Here is a 23217-nt window from a genome sequence, read left to right as displayed (position 1 = left end):
AATGAGAAATGTGATTTATTACTTTAACTACTTAAACATTAGTCAAATAGGTAACAGTAATTGCGGATTTACATTGTTTTAGTCCCTTTAATCGTTATTTACACAAAAATAAAATTAATTTCAAATATAAAAACGAAACACATATCACACGCTCCTCACGTGTTTTTACGACAGCAACGAGAAATGTGATTTATTACTTTAGTTACTTTCGCGCTAATCAAATAGGTTAAATACATTGATTACTTATTTTTTTGTTGTCACTTAAATTGTTCTGTACACAAAAATATAGTTAGTTTCAGATATAAAATATAAACCCATATCACAGGCTCCTCTCACGCATTCTTACGACTGCAATTAGAAATGTGATGTATTACTTTAGCTACATAAGATCTAGTCAAATAAGTAACATACATTGATTATTAAATTGTTGTCACTTTAATCGTTGTTTACACAAAAATATAGTTAATTTCCGTTATAAAACATAAATACATATCACTCGCTCTTCATGCATTCTTACGACAGCATTGAGTAATGTGATTTATTACGTTTGCTTCTTAAGCGCTAGTCAAATAAGTAACAGACATTGAGTACTTAAATCGTTGTTGTCATTCTAATCGTTGTTTACACAAAAATATAGTTAATTTCAGTTATAAAAACTAAACATATATCACACGATTCTCTCACGCATTCTTACGACCGTAATGAGGAATGTGATTTATAACTTTAGCTACTTAAGCGCTAGTCAAAAAGGTAATAGACATTGAGTATTTAAATTGTTGTTGTCCCTTTAATCGTTGTTTACACAAAAATATAGTTAATTACAGATATATAAAAAAACACATATCACACGCTACTCTCTCGCACTCTTATAATAATTCAAAATTATTAAGACATTGGTATCAAGTTCAAGCATTGCTCAAAGGCGTCGCAAAAATACGCTTTTTCTGAATTTTAACGAAAAAGTAGGGAAATCGATCATATGATTCAGAGAGCTGAGAAGCAAGTTTTGACATTAACTAAACTTCTCTTACGAAGTGATTTTCCAACATTGGAGCCTGCCATTTCTACAACTCGATTTCGTGATTCATGGTGACTATTACGTTCTGTTTCATCAAGGCTCAATAAATGCTTATTTAAAGCATCTTTCTCCAAAAATTGCGATTTACATTTACCACTCGAAATAACATTCACTTCGTATTCGCTGTCAGACACAAGCCCAGGATATCAAGTACCACAGTTCCGGTCAGTCATATTTTCCCAAATATCGTCGCTGTTCTCTTCTATGAAGTTGCTAACAGTGCCTGATACTGAATCCTACTTTGTATCCCCTTCTGAGACTCGTAACACATAGAAATTTTCATTCATAGATGTGTCGTTACTTTCTTCTATTTAAGAATTTGAAATAGAGTCCGCTACTTAACCGCTAGTCAAATAGGTAACATACAATGATTATTTAAACTTTTGTTGTCACTTAAATCGTTGTTTAAACAAAATATAGGTAAATTCAGATATAAAAACTAAACACATTTCTCACGATCCTCTTACGCGTTCTTACGACAGCAATGAGAAATGTGTATTATTACTTTTGCTACTTAAGCACTAGTCAAATATGTAACATACATTGATTACTTAAATTTTTGTTATCACTTTAATCTTTGTTTACACAAAAATATAGTTAGTTTCGCATATAAAATTTAACAAAATAACAAGCTCCTCTGACGCATATTTACGACAGGAATGAGAAATGTGATTTATTACATTAGCTACTTAACGTCTAGTCAAATAGGTAACATACATTGACTGTTTAAATTAATTGTTGTCTCTTTAATTGTTGTTTACACAAAAATATAGTTAATTACCGATATAAAAAATAAACACATGTCACACGCTCCTCTCACCCATTCTTACGACAGCAATAAGAAATGTGATTTATTACTTTAGGTACATAAGCGCTAGTCAAATAGGTAATATACATTGAGTATTAAAATGGTTTTTGTCTCATTAACGGTTGTTTACACAAAAATGTAGTTAATTTCAGAGAAAAAAATAAACACATATCACACGCTCCTCTCACGCATTCTTACGACAGCAATAAGAAATGTGATTTATTGCTTTAGTTACTTCCGCGCTAGTCAAATAGGTAACATACATTGCGTATTTAAATTGTTTTTGTCCCTTTAATCGTTGTTTACACAAAAACATAGTTAATTTCAGAGAAAAAAATAAACCCATAGCTCAGGCTCCTCTCACGATTTCTTACAACAGTAATAAGAAATGTGATCTATTTCTTTAGCTACTTAATCGCTAGTCAAATAGGTAACAGACATTGGGTATTTAAATTTTCCTTTTACTTTTAATCGCTGTATACACAAAAATATATTTAATTTCAGATATTAGAAATAAACACATATCGCACGCTCCTCTCACGCATTCTTACGACAGCAATTAGAAATGTGGTTTAATACCCTAGCTACTTATACGCTAGTAAAATAGGTAACAGATATTTAGTATTTAAGTTGTTGTTTACACAAAAATATAGTTAATTTCACATATAAAAATTAACACACATCGCACGCACCTCTCACACATTCTTACGACAACAATCAGAAATGTGATTTATTACTTTAGCTACTGAAGCGCTAGTCAAATATGCAACCTACACTGATTGTTTAAATTGTGGTTGTCCCATTAATCGTTGTTTACATAAAAACATACTTAATTTCAGATATAAAAAATAATCATATCACACTCTCCTCTCACACATAACTACGACACCAATGAGAAATGTGATTTATTACTTTAGATACTTAAGCGCTAGTCAAATAGGTAACAGACATTGATTATTTAAATCGGTGTTGTCCCTTCGGTCTTTGTTTACACAAAAAAAAACTTAATTTCAGATATAAAAATGAAAATATATCACACGCTCCTCTCACGCAATCTGACGACAGCAATTAGAAATGTGATTTATTACTTTAGCTACTTCAGTTCTAGTCAGATAGGAAACAGACATTTAGTATCTAAATTGTTGTTTACACAAAAATATAGTTAACTTCAGATATAAAAAATAAACACATATCACACGATCTTCTCATGCATTCTTATGATAACAATGTGAAATGTGATTTATTACTTTGCTGCTTAAGCAACAATCAAATAGGTAACATACATTGAGTATTTAAATTGTTGTTGTCCCTTTAATCGTGTTTACACAAAAACATACTGAGTTTAAGATATAAAAATTAAAACGTATCACACGCTCCTCTCACGCATTCTGACGACAGCAATGAGAAATGTGATTTTCTACTTTAGCTACTTAAGCGCTAGTTAAATATGTAACTGGCATTTACTATTTAAATTGTTGTCTACACAAAGATATAGTTAATTTCACATTTAAAAAATAAACACACGTCACACGCACCTCTCACGCATTCTTGTGACAGTAAAGAGAAATGTGATTTACAACTTTAGCTACTTAAGCGCTAGTCAAATAAGTAACATATATTTAGTAATTACATTTTTGATTGCACAAAAATATAGTTAATTTCAGATATTAAAAATTAACACATACCACACGCTAGACTCACGCATTCTTACGACAGCAATTATAAATTTGATTTAGTTCTTTAGCTACTTAAGCGCTAGTCACATATGTAACATACACTGATTATTTATATTGTTTTAATTTTAATCGTTTGTCACAAAAATATAGTTTATTTCAGATATTAAAATTAAACATATCACACGCTCCCCTCACGCATTCTTACGACAGCAATGAGAAATGTGATTTAATACTGCAGCTACTTAAGCGCTAGTCAAATAGGTAACGGACATTAAGTATTTAAATTGTTATTTACACAATAATATTGTTAAGTTCACATATAAAAAAGAAGCACACGTCACACGCACCTCTCACGCATTCTTACGACAGCAATGAGAAATGTGATTTATTACTTTAGGTACTTAAGCCTTAGTCAAATAGGTAAACAACATTTAGTATTTAAATTGTTGTTTACACACAAATATAGCTAATTTCACATATAAATAATAAACACACATCGCACGCACCATACAGAAGGCCGCGGTGTTTTTGGTTTATTGGATGATTCTTCTGCTGTTTCTGAAGTTGATTCTTTAAGCACTGCATGAACAAGAGATGACGCATTTTCTGATATTGGTAAATAATCCTCTACGACACTACTTCCATTGGCTTCTGGTAGAACTGTTTTCTTTTCAGATCCTTCTTTCCTCTTCAGTAGTACTCTTGCTGCTGCGTCTCCGGACGGAGTCGCTTTGCTCGACTGGGGTTGGGAGCAAGCTGGAAGTGACGATTCCTTGTCGAGTTCACTCTCACTAATCAGAGCTCCAAAATCAAGTGAGTCATCATCCACTTCTGACATAAAGCGATCAGTGTCCAGTTCTTCTTTCACATTAACAACTTCAGTTTTTTCTATCTGCAGTGACGATTCTTCTGTTTGATAGTCACTTGGAGTACCCATGCTGCTTGGACCAGCCTGTTTCTCAGAGGGCTTTGGTGCCTCATGGTCCGCGTCCGAAAAGCTTTCTTCCTCTTGTCGACTTTTCTTTGTTCCGTCGACTTCTGAATCAGACTTTTCACGACTTCTTTTTCCAGGATGTTGTTTCTCTGATGATTTCGAGATGAGGGACTGTAAGACTTTCTCGCGTATCTGTTCACTGTCAGACGTACATTCTTCTACACTTCCCAAATCTAAGCTGTCATTAGGTGCACTGCTTTGTACGTTAGAAACACTTGCCTGGCCCTGTTCAACATTATACTTCGTTTTCACAGAAGAATCAGCTTTAAAACGACGCCGAGTACTTTTTAACTTCTTTGAACTCGCTACTTCTGAATGATCCTCTTCGACTATGTCCTTACGCTCTTTAATCTTGTATGCATCCACTGTTAAGCCTCTCACTTTCAACTGCGTAGCTGTTTTCATTAATGAAGGAAATTCATTCTGGGATACAGTCACTTCGCCCAGGTACATGTAATTAAGAAGTGCTTCTAGTTCACTATACGGCATATCTTTCAAAATTATTGTAGGATATCCGTTTCCATAGTTAGAAAGTAGTTCCTCAAAATAAGGACTGCAAGCAGATAAAACCACCTTATGGACTTTGATCTCTCGTCCCTCAGCAGTCAAGGTGACATCGAGAAATCTCTTTTATCTCAGTAAAGATTCAAAATTTAATATGTCTAGTATGTAGCACTTTGAGTATTTAAATTGTTATTTTTCTTTTAATCGTTTGTTAAAAAAAAATGTTAATTTCAGATATTAAAAATAAATACATATCACATGCTCCTCTCACGCATTCTGACGACAGGAATTAGAAATGTCATTTATTACTTTAGCTACTTCAGCTCTAGTCAAATAGGTAACAGACATTTAGAATCTAAATTGTTGTTTACACAAAAATATAGTTATTTATAGATATAAAAAAACACATATCACACGCTCCTCTCAGGCATTCTTATGATAGCAATATAAAATGTGATTTATTACTTTGCAACTTAACCAACAATCAAATAGTTAACATTCATTTAGTATTTAAATTGTTGCTGTCCCTTTAATCGTGTTTACACAAAAACATACTTAATTTCAGATATAAAAAAGAAACACATATCACACGCTCCTCTTACTCAATCTGGCGACAGCAATGAAGAATGTATTTTAATACTGTAGCTACTTAAGCGCTAGTCAAATATGTAACATACACTGATTGTTTAAATTGTTGTTGTCTTTTTAATGGTTGTTTACACAAAACGTCTTTAACTTCAGATATAAAAATAAACACATATCACACGCTCCTCTCACGCATTCTTACGACAGCAATGAGAAATGTGATTTATTACTTTAGCTAGTTAAGCGCTAGTCAAAAAAGTAACAGACATAGATTATTTAAATTGTTTTAATTTTAATTGTTTGTTACAAAAAATATAGTTCATTTCAGATATTAAAAATAAAAACATATCACACGCTCCCCTCACGCATTCTTACGACAACAAGGAGAAATGTGATTTATTACTTTAGCTACTGAAGCGCTAGTCAAATAAGTAACATATATTGATTGTTTAAATTGCTGTTGTCCCTTTAATCGTTGTTTACACAAAACATACTTAATTGCAGATATAAATAATAAACACATAAAATTCGCTCCTCTCACGCATTCTTACGACAGCAATGAGGAATGTGATTTATTACTTTAGATACTTAAGCGCTAGTAAATATTTAACAGTTATTGAGTATTTAAATTTATCTGGTAACTTTAATCCTTGTTTACACAAAAATATACAGAATTTCAGATATAAAAATAAACACATATCAGACACTCTACTCACGCAATCTTACGAAAGCAATGAGAAATGTGATTTATTACTTTATCTACTAAGCGTTAGTAAAATAGGTAACAGAGATTTAGTATTTAAATTGTTGTTTACACAAAAATATAGTTAATTCAGATATAAAAAATAAACACATATCACACGCTCCACTCACACATTCTTATGGTAGCAATGAGAAATGTGATTTATTACTTTAGCTACTTAAGCGCTAGTCAAATAGGTAACGGGCATTTACTATTTAAGTTGTTGTTTACATAAAAATATAGCTAATTTCACATAAAACAATAAACACACATCACACGCAGCTTTCAGGCATTCTTACGACAGGAATGAGAAATGTGATTTATTACTTTAGCCACTTAAGCTCTAGTCAAATAGGTAACAAACATTTACTTTTTAAATTGTTGTTTACACAAAAATATAGTTAATTTCGCATAAAAAATAAACACGCATCACACGCTCCTCTCACGCATTCTTACGACAGCAATGAGAAATGTGATTTATTACTTTAGCTACTTAGGCACTAGTCAAATATGTAACTTACGCTGATTGTTTAAATTGTCGTTGTCCCTTTAATCGTTGTTTACACTAATCATACTTGACTTCAGGTATAAAAATAAACACATATCACACGCTCCTCTAACGCATTCTTACGACAGCAATGTGAAATGTTATTTATTTTTTTAGCTACTTAAGCACCAATCAAATAGTTAATATACATTGAGTATTATAATTGTTTAAACGCGTCTCAAAAAATACGCTTGTTTCTGTATTTTGAATATCGAGTAGAAAAATCGATCATATGATTCACAGAGCTACGAGTTAAGCCTTTAACATTAACTTAACTTCTGTTACGAAGCGATTCGACAACATTGGTGCTAGACATAGCTACAAGTCGCTTTCGCGATTCACAATGACTACTAAGTTTCTGTTCCACCATGACTCAAAAAATGCTTACCTAAGGCTCCTTTCTCGGAAAATTGCGATTTACATTACCACAAGAAAAAGCATTCACTTCGATTTTGCTGTCAGACACAAGCCCAGGATATCCAGAACTACAGTTCCGGTCAGTCACATTTTCCCATTTAACCTCGCTGTTCTCACCGTAATGGCTGTAACCCTTGTTTACAAAAAATATACTTAGTTTCAGATATTAAAAGAAACATATATCACACGCTCCTCTCACGCATTCTGACGACAGGAATAAAAAATGTTTTTTTATTATTTTAGCTACTTCAGTTCTAGTCTAATAGGAAACAGACACTTAGTATCTAAATTGTTGTTTACACAAAAATATAGTTAATTTCAGATATTAAAAATTAACGCATACCACACGCAAGACTCACGCATTCGTACGACAGTAATTATAAATTTGATTTAGTACTTTAGCTACTTAAGCGCTAGTCACATATGTAACATACACTGATTATTTAAATTGTTTTAATTTTAATCGTTTGTCACAAAAAATATAGTTTATTTCAGATATTAAAAATAAACATATCACATGCTCCCCTCACGCATCCTTACGACAGCAATGAGAAATGTGATTTAATACTGCAGCTACTTAAGCCCTAGTCAAATAGGTAAACAACATTTAGTATTTAAATTGTTGTTTACATAAAAATATAGCTAATTTCACATATAAAAAATAAACACTCATCGCACGCACCATACAGAAGGCCACGGTGTTTTTGGTTTATTGGATGATTCTTCTGCTGTTTCTGAAGTTGATTCTTTAAGCACTGCATGAACAAGAGATGACGCATTTTCTGATATTGGTAAATAATCCTCTACGACACTACTTTCATTGGCTTCTGGTAGAACTGTTTTCTTTTCAGATCCTTCTTTCCTCTTCAGTAGTACTCTTGCTGCTGCGTCTTCCGACGGAGTCGCTTTGCTCGACTGGGTTTGGGAGGAAGCTGGAAGTGACGATTCCTTGTCGAGTTCACTCTCACTAATCAGAGCTCCAAAATCAAGTGAGTCATCATCCACTTCTGACATAAAGCGATAAGTGTCCAGTTCTTCTTTCACATCAACAACTTCAGTGTTTTCTATCTGCAGTGACGATTCTTCTGTTTGATAGTCACTTGGAGTACCCATGCTGCTTGGACCAGCCTGTTTCTCAGAGGGCTTTGGTGCCTCATGGTCCGCATCCGAAAAGCTTTCTTCCTCTTGTCGACTTTTCTTTGTCCCGTCGACTTCTGAATCAGACTTTTCACGACTTCTTTTTCCAGGATGTTGTTTCTCTGATGATTTCGAGATGAGGGACTGTAAGACTTTCTCGCGTATCTGTTCACGGTCAGACGTACATTCTTCTTCATTTCCCAAATCTAAGCTGTCATTAGGTGCACTGCTTTGTACGTTAGAAACACTTGCTTGGCCCTGTTCAACATTATCCTTCGTTTTCACAGAAGAATCAGCTTTGGAACGACGCCGAGTACTTTTTAACTTCTTTGAACTAGCTACTTCTGAATGATCCTCTTCGACTATGTCCTTACCCTCTTTAATCTTGTATGCATCCCCTGTTAAGCCTCTCACTTTCAACTGCGTAGCTGTTTTCATTAATGAAGGAAATTCATTCTCGGATACAGTCACTCACCCAGGTACATGTAATTAAGAAATGCTTCTAGTTCACTTTACGGCACACCTTTCAAAATTATTATAGGATATCCGTTTCCATAGTTAGAAAGTAGTTCCTCAAAATAAGGACTGCAAGCAGATAAAACCACCTTATGGACTTTGATCTCTTGTCCCTCAGCAGCCAAGGTGACATCGACAAGGCTCTGGTTTCTCAGTAAAGATTCAAAGTCTAATATGTCTAATATGTAGCACTTTGAGTATTTAAATTGTTATTTTCCTTTAATCGTTGGTTAAAAAAAATTGTTAATTTCAGATATTAAAAATAAATACATATCACATGCTCCTCTCACGCATTCTGACGACAGCAATTAGAAATGTCATTCATTACTTTAGCTACTTCAGCTCTAGTCAAATAGGTAACAGACATTTTGGATCTAAATTGTTGTTTACACAAAAATATAGTTAATTATATATATAAAAAAAACACATATCACACGCTCCTCTCAGGCATTCTTATGATAGCAATAAGAAATGTGATTTATTACTTTGCAACTTAACCAACAATCAAATAGATAACATTCATTTAGTATTTTAATTGTTGCTGTCCCTTTAATCGTGTTTACACAAAAACATACTGAATTTAAGATATAAAAATTAAAACGTATCACACGCTCCTCTCACGCATTCTGACGACAGCAATGAGAAATGTGATTTACTACTTTAGCTACTTAAGCGCCAGTCAAATAGGTAACGGGCATTTACTATTTAAATTGTTGTCTACACAAAAATATAGTTAATTTCACATATAAAAAATAAACACACGTCACACGCACCTCTCACGCATTCTTATGACAGTAATGAGAAATGAGGTTTACAACTTTAGCTACTTAAGCGCTAGTCAAATAAGTAACATATATTTAGTAATTAAATTTTTGATTACACAAAAATATAGTTAATTTCAGATATTAAAAATTAACACATACCACACGCTAGACTCACGCATTCTTACGACAGCAATTATAAATTTGATTTAGTTCTTTAGCTACTTAAGCGCTAGTCACTTATGTAACATACACTGGTTATTTAAATTGATTTAATTTTAATCGTTCGTTACAAAAAATATAGTTTATTTCAGATTTTAAAAATAAACATATCACACGCTCCCCTCACGCATTCTTACGACAGCAATGAGAAATGTGATTTATTGCTTTAACTACTTAAGCCCTAATCTAATAGGTAAACAACATTTAGTATTTAAGTTGTTGTTTACACAAAAATATAGCTAATTTCACATATAAAAAATAAACACACATCGAACGCACCATACAGAAGGCCATTTTTTTTTTTGGTTTTTTGGATGATTCTTCTGCTGTTTCTGAAGTTGATTCTTTAAGCACTGCATGAACAAGAGGTGACGCATTTTCTGATATTGGTAAATAATCCTCTACGACACTACTTCCATTGGCTTTTGGCAGAAGTGTTTTCTTTTCAGATCCTTCTTTCCTCTTCAGTAGTACTCTTGCTGCTGCGTCTTCCGACGGAGTTGCTATGCTCGACTGGGGTTGGGAGGAAGCTGGAAGTGACGATTCCTTGTCGAGTTCACTCTCACTAATTAGAGCTCCAAAATCAAGTGAGTCATCATCCACTTCTGACATAAAGCGATCAGTGTCCAGTTCTTCTTTCACATTAACAACTTCAGTGTTTTCTATCTGCAGTGACGATTCTTCTGTTTGATAGTCACTTGGAGTACCCATGCTGCTTGGACCAGCCTGTCTCTCAGAGGGCTTTGGTGCCTCATGGTCCGCATCCGAAAAGCTTTCTTCCTCTTGTCGACTTTCCTTTTCCCGTCGACTTCTGAATCAGACTTTTCACGACTTCTTTTTCCAGGATGTTTTTTCTCTGATGATTTCGAGATGAGGGACTGTAAGACTTTCTCGCGTATCTGTTCACTGTCAGACGTACATTCTTCACTTCCCAAATCTAAGCTGTCATTAGGTGCACTGCTTTGTACGTTAGAAACACTTGCGTGGCCCTGTTCAACATTATTCTTCGTTTTCACAGAAGAATCAGCTTTGGAACGACGCCAAGTACTTTTTAACTTCTTTGAACTCGCTACTTCTAAATGATCCTCTTCGACTACGTCATTACCCTCTTCAATCTTGTATGCATCCCCTGTTAAGCCTCTCACTTTCAACTGCGTAGCTGTTTTCATTAATGAAGGAAATTCATTCTCGGATACAGTCACTACGCCCAGGTACATGTAATTAAAAAGTGCTTCTAGTTCACTATACGGCACATCTTTCAAAATTATTAAAGGATATCCGTTTCCATTGTTAGAAAGTAGTTCCTCAAAATAAGGACTGCAAGCAGATAAAACCACCTTATGGACTATGATCTCTCGTGCCTCAGCAGCCAAGGTGACATCGACAAGGCTCTGGTTTCTCAGTAAAGATTCAAAGTCTAATATGTCTAATATGTAGCACTTTGAGTATTTAAATTGTTATTTTTCTTTAATCGTTGGTTAAAAAAATTGTTAATTTCAGATATTAAAAATAAATACATATCACATGCTCCTCTCACGCATTCTGACGACAGCAATTAGAAATGTCATTTATTACTTTAGCTACTTCAGCTCTGGTCAAATATGTAACAGACATTAAGTATCTAAATTGTTGTTTACACAAAAATATAGTTAATTATAGATATAAAAGAACATATCACACGCTCCTCTCAGGCATTCTTATGATAGCAATATGAAATGTGATTTATTACTTTGCAACTTAACCAACAATCAAATAATTATCATTCATTTAGTATTTAAATTGTTGCTGTCCCTTTAATCGTGTTTACACAAAAACATACTTAATTTCAGATATAAAAAATAAACACATATCACACGCTTCTCTCACTCAATCTGACGACAGCAATGAAAAATGTATTTTAATACTGTAGCTACTTAAGCGCTAGTCAAATATGTAGCATACACTGATTGTTTAAATTGTTGTTGTCTTTTTAATGGTTGTTTACACAAAACGTACTTAACTTCAGATATAAAAATAAACACATATCACACGCTCTTCTCACGCATTCTTACGACAGCAATGAGAAATGTGATTTATTACTTTAGCTACTTAAGCGCTAGTCAAAAAAGTAACAGACATAGATTATTTAAATTGTTTTAATTTTAATTGTTTGTTACAAAAAATATAGTTCATTTCAGATATTAAAAATAAAAACATATCACACGCTCCCCTCACGCATTCTTACGACAACAAGGAGAAATGTGATTTATTACTTTAGTTACTGAAGCGCTAGTCAAATAAGTAACATATATTGATTGTTTAAATTGCTGTTGTCCCTTTAATCGTTGTTTACACAAAACATACTTAATTGCAGATATAAATAATAAACACATAAAATTCGCTCCTCTCACGCATTCTTACGACAGCAATGAGGAATGTGATTTATTACTTTAGATACTTAAGCGCTAGTAAATATTTAACAGTTATTCAGCATTTAAATTTATGTGGTAACTTTAATCCTTGTTTACACAAAAGTATACAGAATTTCAGATATAAAAATAAACACATATCAGACACTCTACTCACGCAATCTTACGAAAGCAATGAGAAATGTGATTTATTACTTTAGCTACTAAGCGTTAGTAAAATAGGTAACAGAGATTTAGTATTTAAATTGTTGTTTACACAAAAATATAGTTAATTCAGATATAAAAAATAAACTCATATCACACGCTCCTCTCACACATTCTTATGATAGCAATTAGAAATGTGATTTATTACTTTAGTTACTTAAGCGCTAGTCAAATAGGTAACGGGCATTTACTGTTTAAGTTCTTGTTTACACAAAAATATAGCTAATTTCACATAAAACAATAAACACACATCACACGCACCTTTCAGGCATTCCTACGACGGGAATGAGAAATGTGATTTATTACTTTAGCCACTTAAGCTCTAGTCAAATAGGTAACAAACATTTACTTTTTAAATTGTTGTTTACACAAAAATATAGTGAATTTCACATAAAAAATAAACACGCATCACACGCTCCTCTCACGCATTCTTACGACAGCAATGAGAAATGTGATTTATTACTTTAGCTACTTAAGCACTAGTCAAATATGTAACTTACACTGATTGTTTAAATTGTCGTCGTCCCTTTAATCGTTGTTTACACTAAACATACTTGACTTCAGGTATAAAAGTAAACACAAATCACACGCTCTTCTAACGCATTCTTACGACAGCAATGTGAAATGTTATTTATTATTTTTGCTAGTTAAGCACCAATCAAATAGTTATTATACATTGAGTATTACAATTGCTCAAACGCGTCTCAAAAAATACGCTTGTTTCTGTATTTTGAATATCGAGTAGAAAAATCGATCATATGATTCATAGAGCTACGAGTTAAGCCTTTAACATTAACTTAACTTCTGTTACGAAGTGATTCGACAACATTGGTGCTAGCCATAGCTACAAGTCGCTTTCGCGATTCACGATGACTACTAAGTTTCTGTTCCACCATGACTCAAAAAATGCTTATCTAAGGCTCCTTTCTCGAAAATTGCGATTTACATTACCACAAGAAAAAGCATTCACTTCGATTTTGCTGTCAGACACAAGCCCAGGATATCCAGGACTACAGTTCCGGTCAGTCACATTTTCCCATTTAACCTCGCTGTTCTCACCGTAATGGCTGTAACCGTTGTTTACAAAAAATATACTTAGTTTCAGATATTAAAAGAAACATATATCACACGCTCCTCTCACGCATTCTGACGACAGGAATAAAAAATGTTATTTATTATTTTAGCTACTTCAGTTCTAGTCAAATAGGAAACAGACACTTAGTATCTAAATTGTTGTTTACACAAAAATATAGTTAATTATAGATATAAAAAAACATATCACACGCTCCTCTCAGGCATTCTTATGATAGCAATATGAAATGTGATTTATTACTTTGCAACTTAACCAACAATCAAATAGTTAACATTCATTTAGTATTTAAATTGTTGAAGTCCCTTTAATCGTGTTTACACAAAAACATACTTAATTTCAGATATAAAAAATAAACACATATCACACGCTCCTCTCACCCAATCTGGCGACAGCAATGAAAAATGTATTTTAATACTGTAGCTACTTAAGCGCTTGTCAAATATGTAACATACACTGATTGTTTAAATTGTTGTTGTCTTTTTAATGGTTGTTTACACAAAACGTACTTAACTTAAGATATAAAAATAAACACATATCACACGATCCTCTTACGCATTCTTACGACAGCAATGAGAAATTTGATTTATTACTTTAGCTACTTAAGCGCTAGTCAAAAAAGTAACAGACATAGATTATTTAAATTGTTTTAATTTTAATTGTTTGTTACAAAAAAATATAGTTCATTTCAGATATTAAAAATAAAAACATATAACACGCTCCCCTCACGCATTCTTACGACAACAAGGAGAAATGTGATTTATTACTTTAGCTACTGAAGCGCTAGTCAAATAAGTAACATATATTGATTGTTTAAATTGCTGTTGTCCCTTTAATCGTTGTTTACACAAAACATACTTAATTGCAGATATAAATAATAAACAGATAAAATTCGCTCCTCTCACGCATTCTTACGACAGCAAGGATAAATGTGATTTATTACTTTAGATACTTAAGCGCTAGTAAATATTTAACAGTTATTGAGTATTTAAATTTATGTGGTAACTTTAATCCTTGTTTACACAAAAATATACAGAATTACAGATATATAAATAAACACATATCAGACACTCTACTCACGCAATCTTACGAAAGCAATGAGAAATGTGATTTATTTCTTTAGCTACTAAGCGTTAGTAAAATAGGTAACAGAGATTTAGTATTTAAATTGTTGTTTACACAAAAATATAGTTAATTCAGATATAAAAAATAAACACATATCACACGCTCCTCTCACACATTCTTATGATAGCAATGAGAAATGTGATTTATTACTTTAGCTACTTAAGCGCTAGTCAAGTAGGTAACGGGCATTTACTATTTAAGTTCTTGTTTACATAAAAATATAGCTAATTTCACACAAAACAATAAACACACATCACACGCACCTTTCAGGCATTCTTACGACAGGAATGAGAAATGTGATTTATTACTTTAGTCACTTAAGCTCTAGTCAAATAGGTAACAAACATTTACTTTTTAAATTGTTGTTTACACACTAATATAGTTAATTTCACATAAAAAATAAACACGCATCACACGCTCCTCTCACGCATTCATACGACAGCAATGTGAAATGTTATTTATTACTTTTGCTACTTAATCACCAATCAAATAATTAATATAAATTGAGTATTACAATTGCTTAAACGCGTCTCAAAAAATACGCTTGTTTCTGTATTTTGAATATCGAGTAGAAAAATCGATCATATGATTCAAAGAGCTACGAGTTAAGCCTTTAACATTAACTTAACTTCTGTTACGAAGTGATTCGACAACATTGGTGCTAGCCATAGCTACAAGTCGCTTTCGCGATTCACGATGACTACTAAGTTTCTGTTCCACCATGACTCAAAAAAAGCTTATCTAAGGCTCCTTTCTCGGAAAATTGCGATTTACATTACCACAAGAAAAAGCATTCACTTCGATTTTGCTGTCAGACACAAGCCCAGGATGTCCAGAACTACAGTTCCAGTCAGTCACATTTTCCCATTTAACCTCGCTGTTCTCACCGTAATGGCTGTAACCGTTGTTTACAAAAAAATATACTTAGTTTCAGATATAAAAAGAAACATATATCACACGCTCCTCTCACGCATTCTGACGACAGGAATAAAAAATGTTATTTATTATTTTAGCTACTTAAGTTCTAGTCAAATAGGAAACAGACACTTAGTATCTAAATTGTTGTTTACACAAAAATATAGTAAACTTCAGATATAAAAAAATAAACAAATATCACATGATCTTCTCGCGCATTCTTATGATAACAATGTGAAATGTGATTTATTACTTTGCTGCTTAAGCAACAATCAAATAGGTAACATACATTGAGTATTTAAATTTTTGTTGTCGCTTTAATCGTGTTTACACAAAAACATACTTAATTTAAGATATAGAAATTAAAACGTATCACACGCTCCTCTCAAGCATTCTGACGACAGCAATGAGAAATGTGATTTACTGGTTTAAATTTTTAAGCGCTAGTCAAATAGGTAACGGGCGTTTACTATTTAAATTTTTGCTTACACAAGAATATAGTTAATTTTAGATATTAAAAATTAACACATACCACACGCTAGACTCACGCGTTCTTACGACAGCAATATTAAATTTGATTTAGTACTTTAGCTACTTAAGCGCTAGTCACATATGTAACATACACTGATTATTTAAATTGTTTCAATTTAAATCGTTTGTTACAAAAATTATAGTTTTTTTCAGATATTACAAATAAACATATCACACGCTCCCCTCACGCATTCTTACGACAGCAATGAGAAATGTGATTTATTACTTTAGCTACTTAAGCGCTAGTCAAATATGTAACATACACAGATTGTATAATTTATTGTTGTCCCTTTAATCGTTGTTTACACAAAACATTCTTAACTTCAGATATAAAAATAAGCACATATCACACGATCCTCTCACGCATTCTTACGACAGCAATGAGAAATGTGATTTAATACTGCAGCTACTTAAGCGCTAGTCAAATAGGTAACGGACATTAAGTATTTAAATTGTTGTTTACAGAAAAATATTGTTAGTTTCACATATAAAAAATAAACACACGTCAGACGCACCTCTCACGCATTCTTACGACAGCAATGAGAAATGTGATTTATTACTTTAGCTAGTTAAGCTCTAGTCAAATAGGTAACAGACATTTAGTATTTAAATTGTTGTTTACACAAAAATATAGCTAATTTCACATATAAAAAACAAACACACATCGCACGCATCTCTCACGCATTCTGACGACAGCAATGAGAAATGTGATTTATTACTTTAGCTACTGAAGCGCTAGTCAAATACGTAACATACATTCAGTATTTAAATTGTTGTTGTCCCTTTAATCGGTGTTTACATAAAAACATACTTATTTTCAGATATAAAAGAATAATCATATCACACGCTCCTCTCACCATTCTGACGGCAGTAATAAGAAATGTGATTTATTATTTTAGCTACTTAAGCGCTAGTTAGATTTGTAACAGACATTGAGTATCTAAATTTTTGGAGTCCCTTTAATCGAAATTTACACAAAAATACTTAATTTCCGATATAAAAAAATAAACATATATCAGAAGGTCCTCTCAAACATTCTTACGACAGCAGTAAGAAATGTGATTTATTACTTTAGCTTCTTAACTGCTATTCAAATAGGTAACATATATTGATTGTTTAAATTGATGTTGTCCCTTTAATCGTTGTTTACACAAAACATACTTAATTGCACATATAAATAATAAACACATAAAATTCGCTCTTCTCACACATTTTTACGACAGCAATGAGAAATGTGATTTATTACTTTAGCTACTTAAGCGCTAGTAAGTAGGTAACAGTTATTGAGTATTTAAATTGTTCTGGTCACTTTAATCCTTGTTTACCCAAAAATATACAGAATTTCAGATATAAAAATAAACATATATCAGACACTCTACTCACGCAATCTTACGAAAGCATCCAAAACAACAGCAAAATTAAACTTTTTCCTGATTAATTCTGAACATAACTTTTTCCTCATTTCCTTTAAAATGTAGTTTATGATGGCTTTAGCTGAAAACGCAGAGTGAAGGGTAAGTCCCACCGAAACGCCATTGAGCTTCTGTAAACTAACAAGCGATTCATGCAAAGATAATGACTGACGTTGTTTGATAACACAATATACTGTTCTGAAGATATTTTCTGTTGTAACTGGTTCTGCATTTTCACTTTTTTACATGGTGCATATGGCATCTGTTTGCAGGTTCTTTAATGCAATGGCTTAAGCGTTTTTGTGGGCTCTGGAATCTCGATGTTCATGGACCTTTTTCCGTAAACTACCTAACTGCTTATTCCGACAGGAACCATAATGTGTAACAGAGCATGAAGACCACTCAGAGCTTAGTCTCACTCCTTGCTCTTTCATTGGTATTCCCACAGACCGTACGGCTCTACCAACATAGCAACCTAATTTCCTTTCTTGTGCAATTATCCAATTGTTTTTCAGTTTAAATTGTTTCCACTGTTCCAATGACCATACAGAAGACCACGGTGTTTTTTGTTTATTGGATTATTCTTCTGCTGTTTCTGAAGTTGATTCTTTAAGCACTGCATGAACAAGAGATGAAGCATTTTCTGATATTGGTAAATTATCCTCTACGACACTACTTCCATTGGCTTCTGGTAGAATTGTTTTCTTTTCAGATCCTTCTTTCCTCTTCAGTACTCTTGCTGCTGCGTCTTCCGACGGAGTCGCTTTGCTCGACTGGGGTTGGGAGTAAGCTGGAAGTGACGATTCCTTGTCGAGTTCACTCTCACTAATCAGAGCTCCAAAATCAAGTGGGTCATCATCCACTTCTGACATAAAGCGATCAGTGTCCAGTTCTTCTTTCACATTAACAACTTAAGTGTTTTCTATCTGCAGTGACGATTCTTCTGTTTGATAGTCACTTGGATTACCCATGCTGCTTGGACCAGCCTGTTCCTCAGAGGGCTTTGGTGCCTCATGGTCCGCATCCGAAAAGCTTTCTTCCTCTTGTCGACTTTTCTTTGTCCTGTCGACTTCTGAATCAGACTTTTCACGACTTCTTTTTCCAGCATGTTGTTTCTCTGATGATTTCGAGATGAGAGATTGTAAGACTTTCTCGCGTATCTGTTCACTGTCAAACGTACATTCTTCTACACTTCCCAAATCTAAGCTGTCATTAGGTGCACTGCTTTGTACGTTAGAAACACTTGCTTGGCCCTGTTCAACATTATCCTTCGTTTTCACAGAAGAATCAGCTTTAAAACGTTGCCGAGTACTTTTTAACTTCTTTGAACTCGCTACTTCTGAATGAACCTCTTCGACTACGTCCTTACCCTCTTTAATCTTGTATGCATCCCCTGTTAAGCCTCTCACTTTCAACTGCGTAGCTGTTTTCATTAATGAAGGAAATTCATTCTCGGATACAGTCACTTCGCCCAGGTACATGTAATTAAGAAGTGCTTCTAGTTCACTATACGGCACATCTTTCAAAATTATTATAGGATATCCGTTTCCATAGGTAGAAAGTAGTTCCTCAAAATAAGGACTGCAAGCAGATAAAACCACCTTATGGGCTTTGATCTCTCGTCCCTCAGCAGCCAAGGTTACATCGACAAGGCTCTGGATCCTCAGTAAAGATTCAAAGTCTAATATGTCTAATATGTAGCACTTTGAGTATTTAAATTGTTATTTTCCTTTAATCGTTGGTTAAAAAAATTGTTAATTTCAGATATTAAAAATAAATACATATCACATGCTCCTCTCACGCATTCTGACGACAGCAATTAGAAATGTGATTTATTACTTTAGCTACTTCAGCTCTAGTCAAATAGGTAACAGACTTTTAGTACCTAAATTGTTGTTTACACAAAAATATAGTTAATTTCAGATATGAAATATAAACACATATCATACGCTCCTCTCACGCATTCTTATGATAGAAATATGAAATGTGATTTATTACTTTGCTGCTTAACCAACAATCAAATAGTTAACATTCATTGATTATTTAAATTGCTGCTGTCCCTTTAATCGTGTTTAGGCAAAAACATACTTAATTTCAGATATAAAAAATATACACATATAACACGCTCCTCTCACTCAATCTGATGACAGCAATGAAAAATGTATTTTAATGCTGTAGCTACTTAAGCGCTAGTCAAATGTGTAACATACACTGATTGTTTAGATTTTTGTTGTCCCTTTAATGGTTGTTTACACAAAACATACTTAACTTCAGATATAAAAATAAACACATATCACACGCTCCTCTCACGCATTCTTGCGACAGCAATGAGAAATATGATTTATTACTTTAGCTACTGAAAGGCTATTGAAAAAAGTAACAGACATAGATTATTTAAATTGTTTTAATTTTAATCGTTTGTTACAAAAAAATATAGTTCATTTCAGATATTAAAAATAAAAACATATCACACGCTCCCCTCACGCATTCTTACGACAACAATGAGAAATGTGATTTATTACTTTAGCTACTGAAGCGCTAGTCAAGTAACATATATTGATTGTTTAAATTGCTGTTGTCCCTTTAATCGTTGTTTACACAAAACATACTTAATTGCAGATATAAATAATAAACACATAAAATTCGCTCCTCTCACGCATTCTTACGACAGCAATGAGGAATGTGATTTAATACTTTAGATACTTAAGCGCTAGTAAATAGGTATCAGTTATTGAGTATTTAAATTTTTCTGGTAACTTTAATCCTTGTTTACACAAAAATATACAGAATTTCAGATATAAAAATAAACACATATCAGACACTCTACTCACGCAATCTTACGAAAGCAATGAGAAATGCGATTTATTACTTTAGGTACTAAGCGTTAGTAAAATAGGTAACAGACATTTAGTATTTAAATTGTTGTTTACACAAAAATATAGTTAATTCAGATATAAAAAGTAAACACATATAACACGCACCTTTCACGCATTCTTAGGACAGCAATGAGAAATTTGATATTACGTTGGCTACTTAAGCGCTAGTCAAATAGGTAACAGACATTTAGTATCTAAATTTTTGTTTACACAAAAATATAGTTAATTTCAGATATAAAAAATAAACACATATCACACGCTCCTCTCACACATTCTTATGATAGCAATGAGAAATGTGATTTATTACTTTAGCTACTTAAGCGCTAGTCAAATAGGTAACGGGCATTTACTATTTAAGTTCTTGTTTACACAAAAATATAGTTAATTTCACATAAAACAATAAACACACATCACACGCACCTCTCAGGCATTCTTACGACAGGAATGAGAAATGTGATTTATTACTTTAGACACTTAAGCTCTAGTCAAATAGGTAAGAAAAATTTACTTCTTAAATTGTTGTTTACACAAAAATATAGTTTATTTCACATAAAAAATAAACACGCATCACACGCTTTTCTCACGCATTTTTACGACAGCAATAAGAAATGTAATTTATTACTTTAGCTACTTAAGCACTAGTCAAATATGTTTCTTACACTGATTCTTTAAATTGTTGTTGTCCCTTTAATCGTTGTTTACACAAAAAATACTTAACTTCAGGTATAAAAATAAACACATATCACACGCTCCTCTCACGCATTCTTACGACAACAATGAGAAATGTGATTTATTTCTTTAGTTACTTAAGCGCTAGTCAAATAGGTAGCAGATATTAAGTATTTTAATTGTTGTCACTTTAATCGTTGTTTACACAAAAATATAGTTAATTTCAGATATAATATATAAACACATATCACACGCTTTTCTCACGCATTCTTACGACAGCAATGAGAAATGTGATTTTTTACTTTATCTACTTAATCTCTCGTCAAATAGGTAACATGCATTGAGTATTTAAGTTTATTGTTGTCCCTTTAATTGTTGTTTACACAAAAATATAATTAATTGCAGATAAAAAAAACAGATATCACACGCTCTTCTCACGCATTCTTACGACAGCAATGAGAAATGTGATTTATTACTTTAGCTACTTAAGCGCTAGTCAAATAGGTAACATACGTTCAGTTTTTAGATGTTTTTTGTCCCTTTTGTCGTTGTTTAACAATAATATAATTTATTTCGGAGAAAAAAATAAGCACATATCACACGCTACTCTCACAAATTTTTACGACAGCAATCAGAAATGTGATTTATTACTTTAGCTACTTAACGTCTAGTCAAATAGGTAACAGATATTAAGTATTTTATTTGTTGTCCTTTTAATCGTTGTTTACACAAAAATATAGTTAATTTCAGATATAAAATATAAACACATATCACACGCTCTTCTCACGCATTCCTACGACATCAATGAGAAATGTGTATTATTTCTTTAGCTACATAAGCACTAGTCCAAAAAGTAACAAACATTGTGTATTTAAATTCTTGTTGTCACTTTAATCCTTGTTTACACAAAAATATAGTTAATTTCAGATATAAAAAAAACACACATCACACGCTACACTCTCGCACTCTTATAATAATTTAAAAGATTTAAGACATTGGTATCAAGTTCAAGCATATCTCAAAGGCGTCGCAAAAATACGCTTTTTCTGAATTTTAACGAAGGTGTAGGGAAATCGATCATATGATTCAGAGAGATAAGAATGCAAGTTTTGACATTAACTAAACATTACACAAAAATATATCTTAATCAGATATAAAAACTAAACACACATAACATCCTCTCACGCATTCTTACGACAGCAATGAGAAATGTGATTTATTACTTTAGCTACTTAAGCGCTAGTCAAATATGTAACTTACACTGATTGTTTAAATTGATATTGTCCCTTTAATCGTTGTTTACACAAAACATACTTAACTTCAGATATAAAAATAAACACATATCACACGCCCCTCTCACGCATTCTTACGACAGCAATGAGAAATGTGATTTAATACTGTAGCTACTTAAGCGCTAGTCAAATAGGTAACGGACATTTAGTATTTGAATTGTTGTATACACAAAAATATAGTTAATTTCAGGTATAAAAAATAAACACATATCACACGCTACTCTCTCACATTCTTGCGATAGCAATGTTAAATGTGATTTATGGATTTTGGTTCTTAAGCAACAATCAAATAGATAACATACATTGAGTATTTGAATTGTTGTTGTCCCTTTAATCGTTTTTACACAAAAACATACTTAAGTTCAGATATAACAATTAAAAGATATCACACGATCCTTTCACGCATTCTAATGACAGCAATGAGAACTGTGATTTATTACTTTAGCTATTTAAGCGCTAGTCAAATAGGTAACGGGCATTTACTATTTAAATTGTTGTTTACACAAAAATTTAGTTAGTTTCAGAGATTAAAATAAACACATATCACACGCTAGTCTCACGCATTCTTACGACAGCAATGATAAATGTGATTTACTTACAAAATTAAACTACTTTCGATCATGCAGCACCACAGCAAATATCTACTGTGTCATCAACTTTACTCACCTCTTCCATATAAGTTTCTCTTACGAAGGTGCGATCAGGCGA

This window comes from Thermobia domestica, chromosome 17 (genome assembly GCF_964235325.1).
Source record: "Thermobia domestica chromosome 17, izTheDome1.hap1.1, whole genome shotgun sequence".
In the NCBI taxonomy this organism is placed as follows: domain Eukaryota; kingdom Metazoa; phylum Arthropoda; class Insecta; order Zygentoma; family Lepismatidae; genus Thermobia; species Thermobia domestica.
The sequence above is the reverse complement of the archived record's forward strand: the minus strand, read 5'-3'. Positions refer to the sequence as shown.